Source organism: Harpia harpyja, chromosome W (assembly GCF_026419915.1).
Source record: "Harpia harpyja isolate bHarHar1 chromosome W, bHarHar1 primary haplotype, whole genome shotgun sequence".
NCBI classification, from domain to species: domain Eukaryota; kingdom Metazoa; phylum Chordata; class Aves; order Accipitriformes; family Accipitridae; genus Harpia; species Harpia harpyja.
Genome location: NC_068968.1, coordinates 33,966,621 through 33,984,366, shown reverse-complemented (window position 1 = coordinate 33,984,366; position 17,746 = coordinate 33,966,621). Strand labels below are relative to the sequence as shown.

Here is a 17,746-nt window from a genome sequence, read left to right as displayed (position 1 = left end):
CATAATAAAGGGGGATGAGAGATGATGTTTAGCGCTTACATTGTTGAAATTAGCTGAGGCAGAGACAGTCTTTGATAAGAAGAGCTGGTCCCAAGGACCAGCCAATGAGGTAGAGACAGTTCCTGATAAGAAGCAGGAGCAGGCCCCAAGAGCCAGCTAAGACTGGTCTTGCGGCTTGGGTGAATACCAAGAAACCACTGAGCCTGCGCAAGAAAAGAGGTTACTAGCGGTGACGAAGAGGAGTCATCTATCTTCATCTCTGCGACCACCAGGCGACCACCATAAAGAGGTACTGCGCAAGTGCAGTTGAGAGGAGACTATGGAAATGACCTCTCGGAGCTAATTTTAATATGAAGCGGGGATAGGTCATGCATATGTATAGGCGTATTGTGAATATGTAACACTTGACTGTATAAACTTGAGACAAACTGCCGAGTCGGGTGCGCACGACTTTGGTGGGACTACCCCCCGTGCTGCCCAGCGCTGAATGAACATACCTACTTTACAATCTCACTGATTGTGGAGTCTGTTTCCGCACATCACTTTAGTAAATCATCCAGCATGTTTAATGAAAGAAAAGGTGTAAAAAGAAATACTAGTTGTTTGACTCATCCTAAACCTCCAGTTCTCCTTCCCTGCCTCCAACAGGGAGCAGCATAGTGAGGGTGGTCTGTCTGGTCCCAGGGTGAATATTCCAGCACCCAGTGTTTAAAGGGGGCTGCCACAAGACAGAAAGACTAAATTACTTCCTAAATTTCTGCCTCAGCTCAGGCTAGTTCCTCTTGTGGTCCTGAGCAAACAGTGATTCCCAAAAAGACCACTTCCCTTTTCTTTCCACAGCGAGGTGCTGCCTGTGATATCGATCAAGATTAACTTAGTTCATTTTACCTTAACAATGCTTTGGCATTGTAAACCAGGATATTGCTGTCTAAGAAGAAAACCCCAAATTGAATGATAGTCTGCTTTGTTAAAGGTCCGTGAAGGACTGCTTAGTGTTGCCAAATTTAAGTGAAACTAGAGGAAAGGTAATTCCAGCAAGGGGAGATCACGACCACTGACTCAAGGACCACCCACTCAAGAAACCCACCGACCCAAAAGGTTAAGGAAGTAAAGATCTCAAAAAATCATAGCAGGCATGCATAGTTATTTACACGGTAGATGAAGAATTTTAACCAATCATTTAATAGAATAACAATGAATATGTATTAGCTGACTAAATTTTGTGTATAAATAACTGTCAGTTTGTACTGACGGTGTGCTGGTTTGTACCATGCACCCGTATCTGCACATTTACGTAATAAAAGAAAATACCTCGACTCTGTGTGTAAATTGGGTGACACACACCAGGTAACAAACCCAAGTTTTTGGGACAACACCTGGGCCAGAGCTTTTTCCAGGACAGCCTGACTAAGCCCGTTATTAATGTATCATTACATCCCAGAACTATATAGGATTATGATGTGTTCAAAATGGAAACTGCAGCACGTGATGATCAATCACAGCCCTTGTGCACATGACAGCAAGGAACTGCTCAGGTCAGGGATGAGGGGCTTGCCAACAGAGGTGATAGGCTGAGTGAGATGAAAATAAGTAGCAGTACATGTATTCCTGCTGATGACACAACTAACATGAGGCAGGTACTGCCTCCCAGTCAGAGGAAAAGAAGCCCCAGTTGCTTTGGGCATTTTGAGTTACAGAAGACATCAGCAATAGCTCAAGCAGCAGATCTATACCAGCTAACACAAGAACCAGATAGAGACTGAACCAGTTTTTCCCATTTCTGTGCTCTCTTACTCCATGACTCATCATCTGGCATGTGACAGGAGCCACTTATAGGCTGTGACTCATGGGCATTGGCTGAGGTGATCTGGGTTGGAACCTGCTCCTCCTTCTCTCCACACCCTGTCCTCTGCCCCAGGCCCCACCCCATATGCTCTTAATTACCATATGCAAATCTAGATGAGAAAAAAAACTCTGATGTTTCTAGCTGTTAATATCACACTGAAATTGCTGCTGAATTAAACTGCAGACACAGTAAATCCTTTCTTATCACAGACACTCTAGTAGCAGCAGCAGGAGGAGAGCTATGCACTTCTATAGCATCTTTCTCTCTGAGCACTCTGAAAGCATATCGAAGATCTTACAAGAGCAGAAATTACACAATTCCTTTCTGAAACATAGATCTGTCTGGGTGCTGGAGCCTGGCTGCTGCGCAATTCCCAGAGTACTCAAGAACCCACACAGACGAGGAAAAAATCCTATAAGCAAATGAAATAGCTGAGCAGAATCAGTAGCTAAGATGCCAAGCTTAACTCCTCCTTAGCTGCACAGTTTTGGCCAGGGCTTAGCCGTGAAGCAGGGCTGTGACTATCAGCTGGCTGTCTCATGAACATGCTCCTTTTACACACCTGCCCGACTGAGGACCCTGGGAACCAGAGGCTGCAATTGAGTAGTGACAAAAATACAGCCAGCAGTTGTGGGTGAACCAGAGTCAAAGCCAGCAGAAGCGTGGACTGAAGGTTTTCCCACCAACTTCTACGACTGGGAGCTGTGAGCTCAAAACTCCACCACAACAGCCACAGCAGGGCAGGGAATAAAGTGTTCTGCTGAGGGAGTCAGGCATCAAACTCAGTGCAGCTTTGTGGATCAAAGCCGGCTCTCTGATCTGTGCCTGCAGGCATACAAGATGGCAAAGCTGCTCCCGAAGTCTGTTATATGACTACACTCAATGGTGAATGAGCAGCCGTTCTTGCTCAGGTGTGCACTGCAGGGGCAAAGGCTCCCGAGATCATAGCAAGAGGTGGAGAGGGCACAGATGATTCGTACAGATGGAGATACTCTCAAAAGCAATGGAGATTTCAGGGGTTGCTGGGGATCTGAATCATCACTAGAATTACTATATTTTGGAAAGACCTCTCTATGAGAGATCATGAATCACATCCACTGGGCCCTCAGGACTTTCCTCCCTAACATTTACTGGAATCTGGCTTCAGATAATTTGGCCTTGCCCAGACCATGGCAAAGGAGAGGCCCTGCTTATCCAAGGCTTATGGGAGGATAATTTCAGAAGCAAGTCTCACCTGCACAAAGAAAAAGTACATGAGGATAGCTGCATCTCAAGTAGTTCTAGATCCCCTATCACCTTCATGACTTGGGGAAAAGATGAGTGTCCTGGTTTCGGCTGGGATAGAGTTAATTGTCTTCCTAGTAGCTGGTACAGTGCTATATTTTGAGTTCAGTATGAGAAGAACGTTGATAACACTGATGTTTTCAGTTGTCGCTAAGTAATGTTTAGTCTAAAATCAAGGATTTTTCAGCTTCTAATGCCCAGCCAGCAAGAAGGCTGGAGGGGCACAAGAAGTCGGGAGGGGACACAGCCAGGGCAGCTGACCCAAACTGGCCAACAGGGTATTCCATACCATGTGATGTCACATCCAGTATAGGAACTGGGGGGAGTGGGGCTGGGGGGAATTGCTGCTCGGGAACTAACTGGGTGTCGATCGGCGAGTGGTGAGCAATTGCATTGTGCATCACTTGTTTTGTATATTCCAATCCTTTTATTAGTATTGTCATTTTATTATTGTTACTGTTATCATTATTATTTTCTTCCTTTCTGTTCTATTAAACTGTTCTTATCTCAACCCACGAGTTTTACCTTTTTCCTTCCGATTCTCTCCCCCATCCCACTGGGTGGGGGGGAGTGAGTGAGTGGCTGCATGGTGCTTAGTTGCTGGCTGGGGTTAAACCACAACAATGAGCTAAGCCCTAAAAGGCACAAAGGAGGTCTTCACAGCGAATAAGATCTTACTGCAACACAGGTCAGCACATCCATACAGACTCCAGCCACTCCATGGCTGCATATCTTCACTATTGCTTCCTCTCTATCCAGATTAAAACTGGCACTGCATTTCTGTCCAGACCATGCATTGCAGGAATCACAGCTGTAAAACAATCCTGAACCCTCCCTGCAAGGCAAAAGCATCAATGACCACTGAAGAAAGCCCGAGAAATAAGAAACTCAGTCTTAAGATAACTCAGTTAAAGAAGCTGAAAAATTATGTTTACTGTCTGTTCAACCCAGAGCTCCATGTATGTAGGAATCACTCACTTTCAAGTGGAAAACCAAACATTTATGGGATGGCAGATTACAGATATACAACCTCATGTAGCAACATAGCAAAAGCAGAACAGGCAGCAAAGGTGGCTAAGGGAGAGTGAAGTAAAACCACAGCAGGGCCAAGTTCTTGAAATAATGTGGTGGGTTGACCCTGGCTGGACACCAGGTGCTCACCAAAGCCACTCTATCACTCCCCCTCCTCAGCTGGACAGGGGAGAGAAAATATAAAGAAAGGCTCATGGATAAGGACAGGGAGATCACTCACCAATTACCATCATGGGCAAAACAGACTTGACTTGGGGAAAATTAATTTAATTTATTGCCAATCAAATCAGAATAGGGTAATGAGAAAATAAAACCAAATCTTAAAACACCTTCCCCCCAGCCCTCCCTTCTTCCTGGGCTCAACTCCACTACCGATTTTCTCTACCTCCTCCCCCACAGCAGTGCAGGGGGACGGGGAATGCGTCAGTTCATCACACATTGTCTCTGCCACTCCTTCCTCCTCAGGGGCAGGACTCCTCACTCTTCCCCTGCTCCAGAGTGGGGTCCCTCCCACAGGAGACAGTCCTCCACGAACTTCTCCAACGTGGGTCCTTCCCAAGGGCTGCAGTCCTTCACGAACTGCTCCAGCATGGGTCCTTTCCACAGGGTGCAGTCCTTCAGGAACAGATTGCTCCAGCGTGGGTCCCCTGCGGGGTCACAAGTCCTGCCAGAAAACCTGCTCCAGCATGGGCTTCCCACGGGGTCACAGCCTCCTTCGGGCGCATCCACCTGCTCTGGCGTGGGGTCCTCCACGGGCTGCAGGTGGATATCTGCTCCACTGTGGACCTCCATGGGCTGCAGGGGAACAGCCTGCCTCACCATGGTCTTCATCACGGGCTGCAGGGGAATCTCTGCTCCGGCACCTGGAGCGCCTCCTCCCCCTCCTTCTTCACTGACCTTGGTGTCTGCAGGGCTTTTTCTCTGACATGTTCTCACTCCTCTCTCCACTGCTGTTCTTCCACAGGGTTTTTTTTTTCCCCTTCTTAAATATGTTATCACAGAGGCGCCACCAGCATCACTGATTGGCTCAGCTTTGGCCAACAGCAGTTCTGTCTTGGAGCTGACTGGCACTGGCTCTGTCAGTCATAGGGGCAGCTTCTGGTATCTTCTCACAGAAGCCACCCCTGTAGCCCCCCCTGCTACTAAAACCTTGCCACGGCAACCCAATACAAATAAATAAGGAATCACCCCACAAGTCACCATAAATAAAGAAGCTAGAGATGCCAAAAAGCCCCAGCAGGATTATTTTCAGACTTCAACACAGTGGTGGTGCAATGGTTTGCTACCAGGACTAGGTAGCCACGTCCCAGTGAATAGGAGAAGCAATGCAGGTATGACATTACCTAGCAGTGATGGGCATCAGTTCTGCCAGACAGCCAGAATGCCTGCATCTGCAGAGCTTTGTTATTTTTAAATTATGCAATCCTACATGGAATTTAATACATACTGTGTGCAACCAGATCAGGAGCTCCAAAATCCAGCACAAACAGAAAATATCCCAGCAGCAGGCTGGTTTTATTAGATGTTCCTCTTCACGCTGCATGTCTAAATGGTTTTTCAAACAGCAGCTATGTCCAACAGCTAACTCCTGCTAAAACTGCAGGAAACTTTAACCCTTCCCAGTTCTAGGTAGTTCTAACAAGACCAGAAGCAATAACTGGATACACAGAAAGAAATTTTCTGTCTCTCCAGAGCAGGAATATGCAATAAGCAATTCAATGATCTGGAGGCTGGCAGCACCCTGATTCGGGAATGATAGGATGCTACAAAGCAAAAAGGCTGAGTAACAGCCCAATAAAGGCAGCATCTGATGAGAGTAATGCATCAAATTTATCCTGCCCTCTGAAGGACATCAGGACCACATATACTTTTGCTGCTGATACCCAACTGCTTTTAGTCCACAGGCTGGATTTTGCAATCTCTAGAAGGTAGCTGGAGGAAAAGACCCTGTAGCACACAGGTTTGAAAAGGGAATTTGCCTGATTACTGTTAAGACTGTGCATTTCTTGACCCTTTTATGGCCAAGTCCTTGAACAAACAGGTCCTTTGTAATCCAGTCCAAATGCTGTCTGAATCTCATTTCAGAAGAATTCAGGCTTGGCAAAAGAAAGGCAGAATGATTCCCAAGGTGATGGGACAAGAAGCTTCTGAACTGGGAACAAATCTTTGGACCATAGCGAGACCACGCAAGATTAGAAACCACTTTTTGCCCTACACAGCAGGTCTTGATATGACCTCCCTGGCCAAAACAAGTCTATCAAGAATGCTTTTTTCAAGAAAGACAAAATCTAGGGCAACTGTTGACACTAGCTCAGAAATAGAGGGAGGAGAAAGAAGTAACAGACAGATGAACATATTTAGTCTTCATGGATCAACTGCTACAGGGAAGTTTTGATTTCAGCACAGGAACACAGACATTTGTGGACTGAATCAGATGGGTGAAGCCCTGTCCTTCACCTTTGCCAGCAGAGTTCAGATGCTCTGCATGAGGTGTAATAACCCCAAAGTGGGCAAATGAGTGACCAGCTGCTCCATTCTACACACACGCACACACACCCCCATCACAGGCAGCCTCCTCCACATGGGAATGGTTTGCATCTAGAAGCAGGTTTCGTAACCCTCCCATAACAAGCTAGGTGCCTATACAACTATAATGCTATATATACTTGACATCCCTTATAGTGTCCAATTTTTTTTCTGAATTCTTGCAACTTTTGGGGCTTGTAACTTCCTGAACCAGTGAGTGCCACAGCTAATTACAAGCCACAGTAGTAGTTGTCTGCCAGTCCTTTTGAACATACTGACATTTAACTTCATTGCTTGTCCTTGGGCTAGGGCAGGGAGAGTATCATCTTTTCTATTACATTTGCCACCCCTCTGAGCAGTCCCAAACTTTTTATTCTGCTCACATACGAGAGTATTCCCTGATCTTTGGTCCTGTCACCAATCTCTCTCCAACTGTTCTCCTGATGTGTGGGTAGGCTCGTATGTTTGCATGGCCAGCAGCTAAGGCAGAACTCAGAGGATCTAGATGAAACCACAACATCAATTTACATAACAGAATATTTTCCATGCAACAGAACTAACAAAAGGCAAGCCAGAACCTTAATAAAATAGTTAGGAAGCAGACCAGGCACTCCTAATGATTATACATACTTTTCTTCTGAGAGGAGAAACTTATCCCTCACAGGGGCTAGCAACCAAACTCAGCTTGCAAAGCTCTAGCCAGGACAGTGATCAGCTGCCCTGAATGAGATATTTATTTTAGGATATCGCTCCACAAGACAGCTCACGTGCTAATTAGGCTTGGAATGACTGGGCTCAATATTAAGGGTCTAACTAACTAAATCTGATAATCCTGGATTAACCAAGGTCTTCTGCTGAGGAAAGCCTTGCTGGGCTGCAGAGGATGCATACACCTATTCACCAGGAGAAAAAAGGAGGTCAAATGGGGATGATCCTTGGTTCTGTACTGGAAGAGCAGGTCAGAGTCCTAGGGGACACACCAAGACTACTGGAGGGATGACCACTCTGCTTTTAATCACTTCAAGGGTGTTCAAGAGGTCTGAGGAGATACCTTAAGACTGTAGGCTCCCAGGTCTTCCCAGCTAGGACACACTCGCATTTGAACACCACCTTTCTTGAAGCTGTTGTGTTCTTTCTGTACCACATGTCTCAGAAAAGAACAAGTACCTGCAACAAGCGGTGAGGAAGAATTTGCCTCTCCTAAGCCCTTACACTGAGATAGGCCTCAACTCAACCAGGAGGTTTCAAAACTCTGCAACTTCTGCTCTGAACATGTACTATAAATACACTGGGTAGTCTTATTCACACAAATGCCAAGCCATTTGAGAATACTGCTGGGCTTTGGAGTTTAACAGCAAGATTCGTGGACTAATTAATCACAGTATGTGAAAATTATTCCTATTATCAGTTTCAAATAATCCTCCTTAATTTCCTGGAATACTTCCATGTTACAAGCAGGGCAGCACATATATCATTATCATCTTTCTCTAGACCGTTCATTATTTCATATCATGAACCCTACAGTTTCCCATTTAACACAAATAATTCCCATTTATTCAGTCTCTCCTCTTGTGAGAGTTTTCCAGGACTTTGTGCGGTTTCCTGAGCAGTTTCTTAATTCCCTCCAACTCTGCAGTCATACTTCTGAGCTGGGGTGACTAATTGCAGTTTCCTAATCAACAGTAGGATGTCCCCTGCTTTCTGTATCAACATTAGAAGACTCTGTACCATAACTTTCTATTCCATTTCTTATGTACCCTAACATTCATATGTAGATGTTCACCAAGTAAAGTTCCTTATGACCAGGGTGACATCCAGGTACTTTTTGCAGTTTAATGACATCAGTTTAATGAGTTGGAATCAATTTAATAATTTAATCAGTTTAATGATTTGGAACCTGACAAAATGTACTTTTGTGACTATCCTCTGTTACACACATTTACTTAACATAGCATCAAGCTCAAAAACTCAAGGTTTGCAATGAGACTAGCCTAGAAGAAACCAGGGGATTTTTCTTACATATCTGTTCACTGAGGAGAGGAGTTTCTTTTTGCTGTCTGTAGAGTGTGTTTTTTGGGGGGTTTTGCTCCTTCAAGTTGCACAAATTCTTGGGGTAGGGGTGTGGGGAGAAGTTTTCCCTGTCCCCATGCAAATTCCCTTTGTGGTCCCCCAAGAGATAAGAGGGTCCTCAATGTCTGACTAAGGTCTGGATGGAAGGATATTTTCCCTAGTGAATTTGCCTCATTAAATCAGTGAGGTCTGGTGGTTTGCCTCCATGAAAGAAGATTCCCCTTTCATTTTGATGGGCAGGCTAAGAGGTTGTGGTTTTTCTTTTCAACCTCAACTCATGCCAAGGGGAAAGCAGACAACAAGGTAGTAGACCAAAATACTGGCTGTGGAACATACTCTGGTACACAGGGGAATCACCCTTCAGTGCCTCTAGGACAAATACAAATGCATTGCTTCAGTTTGGGGTGTTTCTCCACCCTGCAATACTAAATCATGTCAGCAGCACAAAGCCTGGGAGAGGTCAGAGGTATGGAGATGGAGACATTCCTTGGGATCTCCAAAGCTTGTGCAAACTCACCAACAGAAACACAGAGAATATAAGCCCCAATGGATCAATGACTACTATCAGTGTCTCAACAAGATATGGTCAAACATAAACAATGACATGTCCTCATGCCTGCTGCTTGTCAGTGCTGGGACATACCTGTTTCTGGCAGTTCCTCCTCTCCTCTTCTGTTATTATGCCATGAACTGGCTAGCCCTACTGTACTAGGGTCTAGAGACCTCCAGGGATGTCCAAGGTCCCTCTGCGCTCCATGCAGCCTCACCTTTCCTCTCTCCCAGTCCTCCCCAAAAACAGTCAGTCTAAGAGGAAATGGAAGGGAAGCACATGGGAATGAAAAGGCTGTCAGGCTTACTGTAATAAGAAGTAGTCACCACCTTCAGAGTGCTTTATAAATACAATAATTATAAATAGCAAGTGTCTGCAGAAATGAAAATGAGGCATATGACATGGAGCTGAAGGCAGGAAGAGACATCTGGGTAAGGAAGATGCTCTTTTCAAGAGCCATTTCAAGCACTATGACTTGCAGCTGGAGGATAAATCTCAGCAGTAGGTTAAGTTAGATGCCACTGACTGTAGGCAAGAGAGAACAGTTTGTTGCCAATAGAAAATGGCTAAGTGCAGATGCATGCTGAAATCTACTTGCTGTTCTTCTGAAGGGTCAAGCTCACGATAAGCCACATTCAGGCAAGAAATCCCTTAGAATTGACTACAACTACTCACATACTAACAAGTGGTGAAGGAGAGGGCAACCACAGTAAGCCAAACCCCAGGGCAGATGTGTCACTCCAGGTATTGATCATTAGAATGAATTAGGTAAAGCCAGGGAAGAGACACCGTGTGGGCCAACAATATCTTGGGACCAGATATAACTAGCTAGCTCTCATCACTCTGAGATACCTGTGCCACTGGCTCAAAAAGCACGTCAACAGGGCAGACACTCGGTCTCTGCTTCCAGAGGACATCTTGTGCTGAAGCAGAGAGGGGGATGGTTTGGTGGTAGTGCCAGTTTCCCATCACTTGCCAAGTGTCAGTACAAAGCATTGCTGCCATCACTCAAATATTTATTATTTATCACTCAATGGTACTGCCAGCCCCACACCCTCAGCACTGCACAAACACCAAGACACGGTCTCTCTCCCAACAGTTCAAACTCAGAGGGTGAGCCTGAGCCAGAAGCTGCTGTCACTTACATTATGGCCGCTCACCTACATTACAGCTCTACCTGGGCGGCTCTGCCTTCTGCCTCCCACTTACTTACAGGAGTTAACAACTGCAGTCCTTTTTTCCCTATCTGCTGATAGAACCACCAGCAGCCTTGCCCAGTAAGAAATATTTGTATGTGTCTGATGGATAGAAAAAACCCCATTGTCTATACATCCCTGAGGCTGCAACACAACTGTGGAGGAAGAGTTTGGATGGAGAAGACTTTGTGCACAGGCCTGCTCTTGCGCTCATCTTAACAGGTATGTCCCTGCTTTGACCCACTTCTTTCAGAAAATGAACATTAAAATAATTTTCATCAAGAGAGAAAATTGGAGCAGAATCAGGGACTAGAACCATTTTGACAGCCTGTTACTTTATCTTTGGAGAGTAACCAACTTTCAGATGAATGCTAGGACATGCAGGGAACTTGCTCAGCAGATAACATGACAAATCCCTGCTAAGGCTAGTTACCAACACAGTTATTGATCATTGCTATGGATTTCACCCCCTGCCAGCCAAGCTCCCTCAGCTCCTTCAAGCCTTATCCTGTAGCCTTTTGCATAACTCTGGAATGGGGTAAACTTCTGGCTCTTTTGGACTTACAGACTGGACTGCCAGAAGCACTTTATCCACATCAGGACTCTTCCCACGAAGTAGCAAAGGTAGCAGACAAGTGAGCTTTCCCATTACTGGTTGGATTTTAATGGCTTCCACAAACACTGGAACAAAAATCTTCTCGTTCAGTATTGTCCTGCAATTCCACAGCTGACAGGGAGGCACCTCCATCTCTGAACCTCCATGTCTCACCCAGCTGCACAGATCTCTGCATCTCTCACTTTTTGTTTGCTTTTCTTGGGTTTAACCAGCACTCAGGTCCATCAGAACCATGCCTACTGAGATGAGTTATTGCCCAGCATCTATGATATAGAAGTGGCTTTGGACTGAATGTCTTAAGCTGACACAGTTTATATAAAACAGAAGGGCAAAAAGCAAACAGCTCTGTAATGAAAACATTTTAATTTTTAAAAAGCAGATCTCTGGCATATCAGGGAAAACAGTTATAAAGCCAACAAGAACAAAGAGCTTGGAGAAGTACTGCAGAAAAGACTTTGAATGTACATCATAAGTAAGAAAAAAATCTGGAATCACCAGGCAAGGTGAGGAAATTAGAAGAGCAGGGCTCCTGACCAACCTGAATGAATAACCACACAAAGAAGGATATTAGAGGTAAGTAGAAACAGCATCTTTGATGCTGTTTCAGCAAGAAGAAGAATATGGAAGCTGCAGCGATGACAGGTTAGACAATACAGGGAAAAGAGGGTGCAGAAAAAGAAGTGAGCATTTGAAGTGGAAACAAATTCAAGAAGATAAATGCACTCAAGTCAGAGGGACAAGATATTCTTGATCCCAGAACAATGAAAGAATAGTCGCATGATCGCAGATGGCAACAGCGCTTTTGATAAAAATATCCATGAGGAAAAAGACAGGAAGGAGGGGAAAACGTGTGGCTGCCAAATAATAAAGGTAAACCTGTACCTGTTCTGAAAGAGGAAGGGAAGTGACCCACTGTAGGAACATATTTAGCTAACAGTCACAAGAGCATTCCAGACGCCTTTAGAAGACCTTGAGCAGAACAAACAAGAAGACATGAAAGAAGAAAGATGATAATAAAGCCAATTAGAAGAACACAAGTGCGCAATCCACGATAAAGGGAACTTGGCACAAAGAACCTCAATTCGGCAGTTTATCTTGACCAATTAGACTGAGACAAGTTTCGCATGTTTTAGATGGTATAACCAATTATGCCTTATGTTTATGCGCGTGTACAGAGATGGTATAACCAATCATATTCTATGCTTGGGCGCGTGTACAATGACTTTGCAGAATATGTGATTATAAATATGTGTGTGTTTTAGCAATAAAGGGTCGTCTGTCATTTGCTTTCAACTTTACAGGCGTCCGTGTATTTCTACCTCCTGCAACCCACATTAGGTCTATTGACCTGCCCTTAATACTACATACATTACAAAACATTGGAAAAGAATAAGGTGACTGGGAAATAAATGAAAAATAGGGCAAAGCACAGCATGGGGTTGCTAAAGATGGGTTACTGTCTGGCTATCAAGAATAATACCAGAGTGAGATCTTGACTCACCAGGAGCATCAGACTGGAAGAAAATTAAGATGTCTGGGACAGAGAATTCGTTTTTTGTTTGCTATTACAGCCTCAGACACCTGAGAGGTGGTAATGGAGCCATGGGCAGGCCATTTCCGAGTCAATGGCATATTCTCCTGGGCTACCTGCACTTTCTGCAATGCAGGTCCAGGGTCCCTTGGATCCAGAGATCCAGCTGCACTTTGTCCCCAGCATTCTCCACCAATGCAGCAAAGAAGACACATGGCAGCAATTTTATCTCCTTCCTGTGAATCATTTTGGTCAGCTCCAGTTGCCAGAAGCTCTTGCCCATCGTTTAAGCATCTCAGGGCAGAGATTATCTGTGCACTCTCACTGCTTAACAGATGCTCTTGTAAGAGTGGCACCTACTAGCTAGGCACAGCCTGTATGTCCTGGGGAGTGTTCCCATCCCATGCAGTGAAGCAGGCTGCATCACCTTCTTTTTATTCCTTTAGGCAAGCATTGTACACACAAACTATATGCAATTTTTCTTCCACACCCCGATACAAGTATGTGTACGCTGCATAGATATGTACCGTTGCATGTCCTGTCCTCCAGCCCATGATGCACCTACAAATGCACATGTGTTTTTGTTACCCCCACCAACCTCCTGCAGGAGCCTGTTCTGCAGCAGCACCACAAAATGCAGTCTGGTAGCATGTCTCTCATTGTACAGTTCCCTCTTCTCATGCCTACAGGAACATATCCTGCTCCCTGCTCCCATTGAGCTGAGTGGGACAGAGACCTGGAGACACAGAGAGGGTTCCCAGGTCCCAGGGCGAGATAGGGATGAGGAGCTGCAGTTCAGGAAGCCCTATGATGCTTCCAGGACATTGTCACAGAGCTGCAAGCAGAATGCACTCTGCTCCATGGTTTTGCTGGAAGCCCTGTCCTTCCCACCCAGCACCCTGCACTGAAACTCTGGGTTTATCTTCACCAGGTGTAAAGGCCAGAGAGCCTTGCCACTGCACAGGGATGGAGAAGGAGCAACTGTCTGAGAATCTGCAGCAGCAAAATGGTTCCTTCAGAAAACTGCTGCAGAAAAGGCTGTGCTGATGATCACTCTCACCTCCACAAACCTCTTGGGGCTGCACAGAGCACTGACCATCCCAGGGAACACAGTGAGAGGCTGGAGAATGACAGTACAAACAATACATTTACATTCCCTGACAATGACAACCCTGATTTTCCTCCCCTGTACCCTCTATTGCTGGTCTCTGACCCACAACCCCCTGTTCCTCTAGCTCTTCAATGCCCCTCACGCCTGCGTCTTCTGCTCCAAGGTTCCTCTACAGCTCTGCCAAATATTTACCATTTTATCTACATTTTTCCTACCATCCTGTTGCTCCTGACAGGCCTAAAGATGCTTTATCTGAATTATTCTTGGGTCATTGGCAAACTGCAGAAAGCGTTTGTGAATAGGTTAGACCTGCCAAGCTCGCTCATTAGCAACACCAGTATACAAGGCTCTAGATGTCTGGAGGTAAAAAAGCAGATCTCTATTTCCCCCATACTCCATATGCCTTTACAACACCCATCAATCCAGTCCTTGTATGATCTGCTCCTCAATAGCCAATGCTAACATAACTCCCATTAACACCACATTCCCCCCAAACACCTACAATTGCAACCTCACATGTTCAGCATTTTCCATAACCCCAAAAGATTGCATCTATTTGATTATCTCCTTTTGTTACTACATTCCCATGTGTACATTCCCCTACAGCCACATCACTGTATCACATACCAAAATCTCATTCTTTTATACCTTTGCTTTATTGTTCTCACTGACTGCCATCCTGAACATTGCCTCTTCAGCATCTATATCCCTATCCCATATGTATCCTTCTCTTTGTTCAAGCCCTTGTCCCTTTTTGTTTGCAGATGCAATTTGATGGAAGGATTTGTGCAGAGGGTGGGGGAGGGAAGAAGGAAGGCAGGGAGGGAAAAGAGGGATTTGGCTATAAAAAGACCATGTAATTAAGCTCTAGTAACTGGTACCCAGCCTGGACCACTCATCTCAGTAATTAAAGGTAGCAATTCCTCCATTCCTAACCTTTCTCATCTGATCTGTGAAAAAGAGGCAGGGAGAAAGCATTCATTTACACAGCCAGCACAGACACACCCTGGGCAACACAAAGGACTCCAGCCTGCACAGAGCCCGGTGTATCTCTTAACAGAAGAGCAGGGTTTTACCTGCCACACTATTTTATCCTAACACCTTTTGAGCAATTGATTTACCAGTATTAAAAAAAAAAAAAAAGAAAAAAAAGGAAAAAAAAAAGCTACAAGCCACACTGACAGCTGCCTTTCCTCTGTGTCCTTTGTTTTTTGCTTTTCATGGAAGCACTGTCTGTCAAAACAGCTTTTGAGCTGCACAGCAGCATCACCGCCAGGGATGCACAGAGAGCATGGTAGCTTGTGGGACCAAAACAATCTGTGTGGGCTCAGCTGTCATGGCAGACACAACGGAGAGCTGTGCGACTTCATTGTTGGGGCAAAGCACAGCTCGCCTCTGCACAACCAGCCCCAGACATGACAACCACTATTTCATAGCTAAAATGGACAAACACGCATTCTGCGCAGCAATACCAGCCTCCTTACTCTCTTCCATCAATTATAATCACAGCAGCTCCAAAGCAACGCAACCTCTGAAGAGACAAAGCAATCCTAAAATCTTTAAGCTTCATTGGGTAGCTGGCAATCTCTACAAAAACAAACCAGCCACTTTGCAGGACAATGAATGGCCTGAAAACCATCAGTATGACTAATGCCCACCCCGATCATTTATCCATCTCACCTTTCCACAGATCCTCTGTTCCCTGTCTCCTCTCATTGAACACGCTCTGCTCCGGCACTGCTGAGCACTCAGATTCCAGCGGGCTCCATGCCCTCTCACCAGGATGCTATGGGAAACACAGAGTCAATTTTTTTTTTTTTCCACAGCTGCATCCCTGGCAATGCAGAAGGTCTGCGCAATCACATCTCCAATGCTCCTGCTGCTGTTGTGACGTTGCTGTGTGTGAAGGAGCAAGCATGCCCACAGCATCACCACTCCAGCTTGCAATCAGTCCCTGCGGGACCTCAGACAAGGCAGGGGATGGGAGGGAGCAGAGAAGGAGAGGAGGGGAGAGAACAGGTTGAGCTGGAAGATGGAGGATTGATTCTTACAGGAATTTGGAAATCAGGAAGGTAGCATGAGGAGAAATATAAAGACTAAAGACTATGCCATAAAATAGAGCTGCAGCATCTTATTCTGTGATGAGCTTTGGTTTCAGATGCTGTGTGGTTGCAAGCTGTCTGATCTCTTCTCCTAGCTTTTCAAAGGAAAGCAAAAGTAACTGGAGTGCTATGTTCCTACAGTTGATAATGGCAGCCAGAGCCCTTGGAGATAAAATGCTAGTCTGCAAAGCAACGCACAGGAGGAGGAGGATGGGAGGACTTATTACTAAGAGATCAGGAAGACTACAATGAAGCTTCTTGAAGCTTCTTTTACATTTCTGTAGTGCCTTGTCCTAAAGAGCTTCACCAACAGAATCTACACAGCATCCCTGAAATGCAGCCACCCCCAGAGTGAGATGCAACCACCAGCACTTCCCCCAGTGCTGAACACACCTAGCAGGGATAGGATGTCTGAAGTCCACGCTGTCACAGGGACTCTCAAATCAAGATCCCAGCAACTATTAACTACAGCTTGTGATTAAAGTGCTGCCCATAACCTGGGCATCTCTGCAAAGCAATCCACGGCAGATCTTCCTTCCTGAAACAAGGGATCACCACCTACAAAAGCCCAGGCTCTCTTGCTATCCTAGGGCCATGTGAAAGGATTTTTCTATTACCCCCTTTTCACCAGAGGCAGCTGCAACCTGCTCCATAGGCAAGTCGGTGCAGTTTCTCACAGGGCACAGGTAGCTTCGCCAAGGGGCATGTGTGGCTACTTTTGTTTTTCTGTCACAGTCTGGGCATGACCACACACCTGTCCTGGTTTTGGCTAGGATAGAGTTAATTTTCTTTCTAGTAGCTGGCATTGTCTTATGTTTTGGATTTAGTATGAGAAGAATGTTGATAACACACTGATGTTTTCAGTTGTTGCTAAGTAGTGTTTAGACTAAAAGTCAAGGATTTTTCAGCTTCTGTATTGGCTTTGCGTGGCAAGGTTTTGGTAGTGGGGGGGTTACAGGGGTGGCTTCTGTAAGAAGCTGCTGGAAGCTTCCCCTGTGTTCGAGAAAAGCCTATACCAGCCGGCTCTAAGACAGACCCGCCGCCGGCCAAGGCCGAGCCAATCAGCGATAGTGGTAACACCTCTGTGATAACATTTTTAAGAAAGAAAAAAAAGTTGCTGGGACAGACAGAAATGGCAGCTGGAGAGAGGAGTGAGAACATGTAAGAGAAACAACCCTGCAGACACCAAGGTCAGTGAAGAAGGAGGGGGAGGAGGTGCTCCAGGCGCCGGAGCACAGATTCCCCTGCAGCCTGTGGTGAAGACCATGGTGAGGCAGGCTGTCCCCCTGCAGCCCATGGAGGTCCATGGTGGAGCAGATATCCACCTGCAGTCCGTGGAGGACCCCATGCTGGAGCAGGTGGGTGCCCGAAGGAGGCTGTGACCCCATGGGAAGCCCACGTTGGAGCAGGCTTCTGGCAGGACCTGCGGATCTGTGGAGAGAGGAGCCCACATTGGAGCAGGTTTTCTGGCAGGACTCGTGACCCCGTGGGGGACCCACGCTGGAGCAGCATGCTCCTGAAGGACTGCACCCTCCAGAAGGGCCCCATGCTGGAGCAGTTCATGAAGAACTGCAGCCCGTGGGAAGGACCCATGTTGGATAAGTTCGTGTAGGACTGTCTCCTGTGGGAGGGACCCCATGCTGGAGCAGGGGAAGAGTGTGATGAGTCCTCCCCCTGAGGAGGATGAAGCGGCAGAAATAACGTGTGATGAACTGACCGCAAACCCCATTCCCTGTCCCCCTGTGCTGCTGGGGGGGTTGGTAGAGAATCCGGGAGTGAAGTTGTGCCTGGGAAGAAGGGAGGGGTGGAGGGAAGGTGTTCTGAGATTTGGTTTTATTTCTCATTACCCTACTCTGGTTGATTTGTAATAAATTGAGTTAAT

General features: G+C 46.0%; 1 protein-coding gene across 4 annotated transcripts in view; it reads right to left on the bottom strand.

The window, feature by feature from the left end:
- LOC128136233 (AP-4 complex accessory subunit RUSC2-like) overlaps positions 1 to 15,613 on the bottom strand; it is a 48,315-nt gene extending 32,702 nt beyond the window's left edge. For all 4 annotated transcript variants that reach the window (XM_052775469.1, XM_052775472.1, XM_052775470.1 and 1 more), the window contains exon 1: positions 15,443 to 15,613. The gene's annotated coding sequence lies outside the window, so the exon portion shown is untranslated. The remainder of the gene's footprint in view (positions 1 to 15,442) is intronic.
- Between the last annotated feature and the right edge of the window lie 2,133 nt (positions 15,614 to 17,746).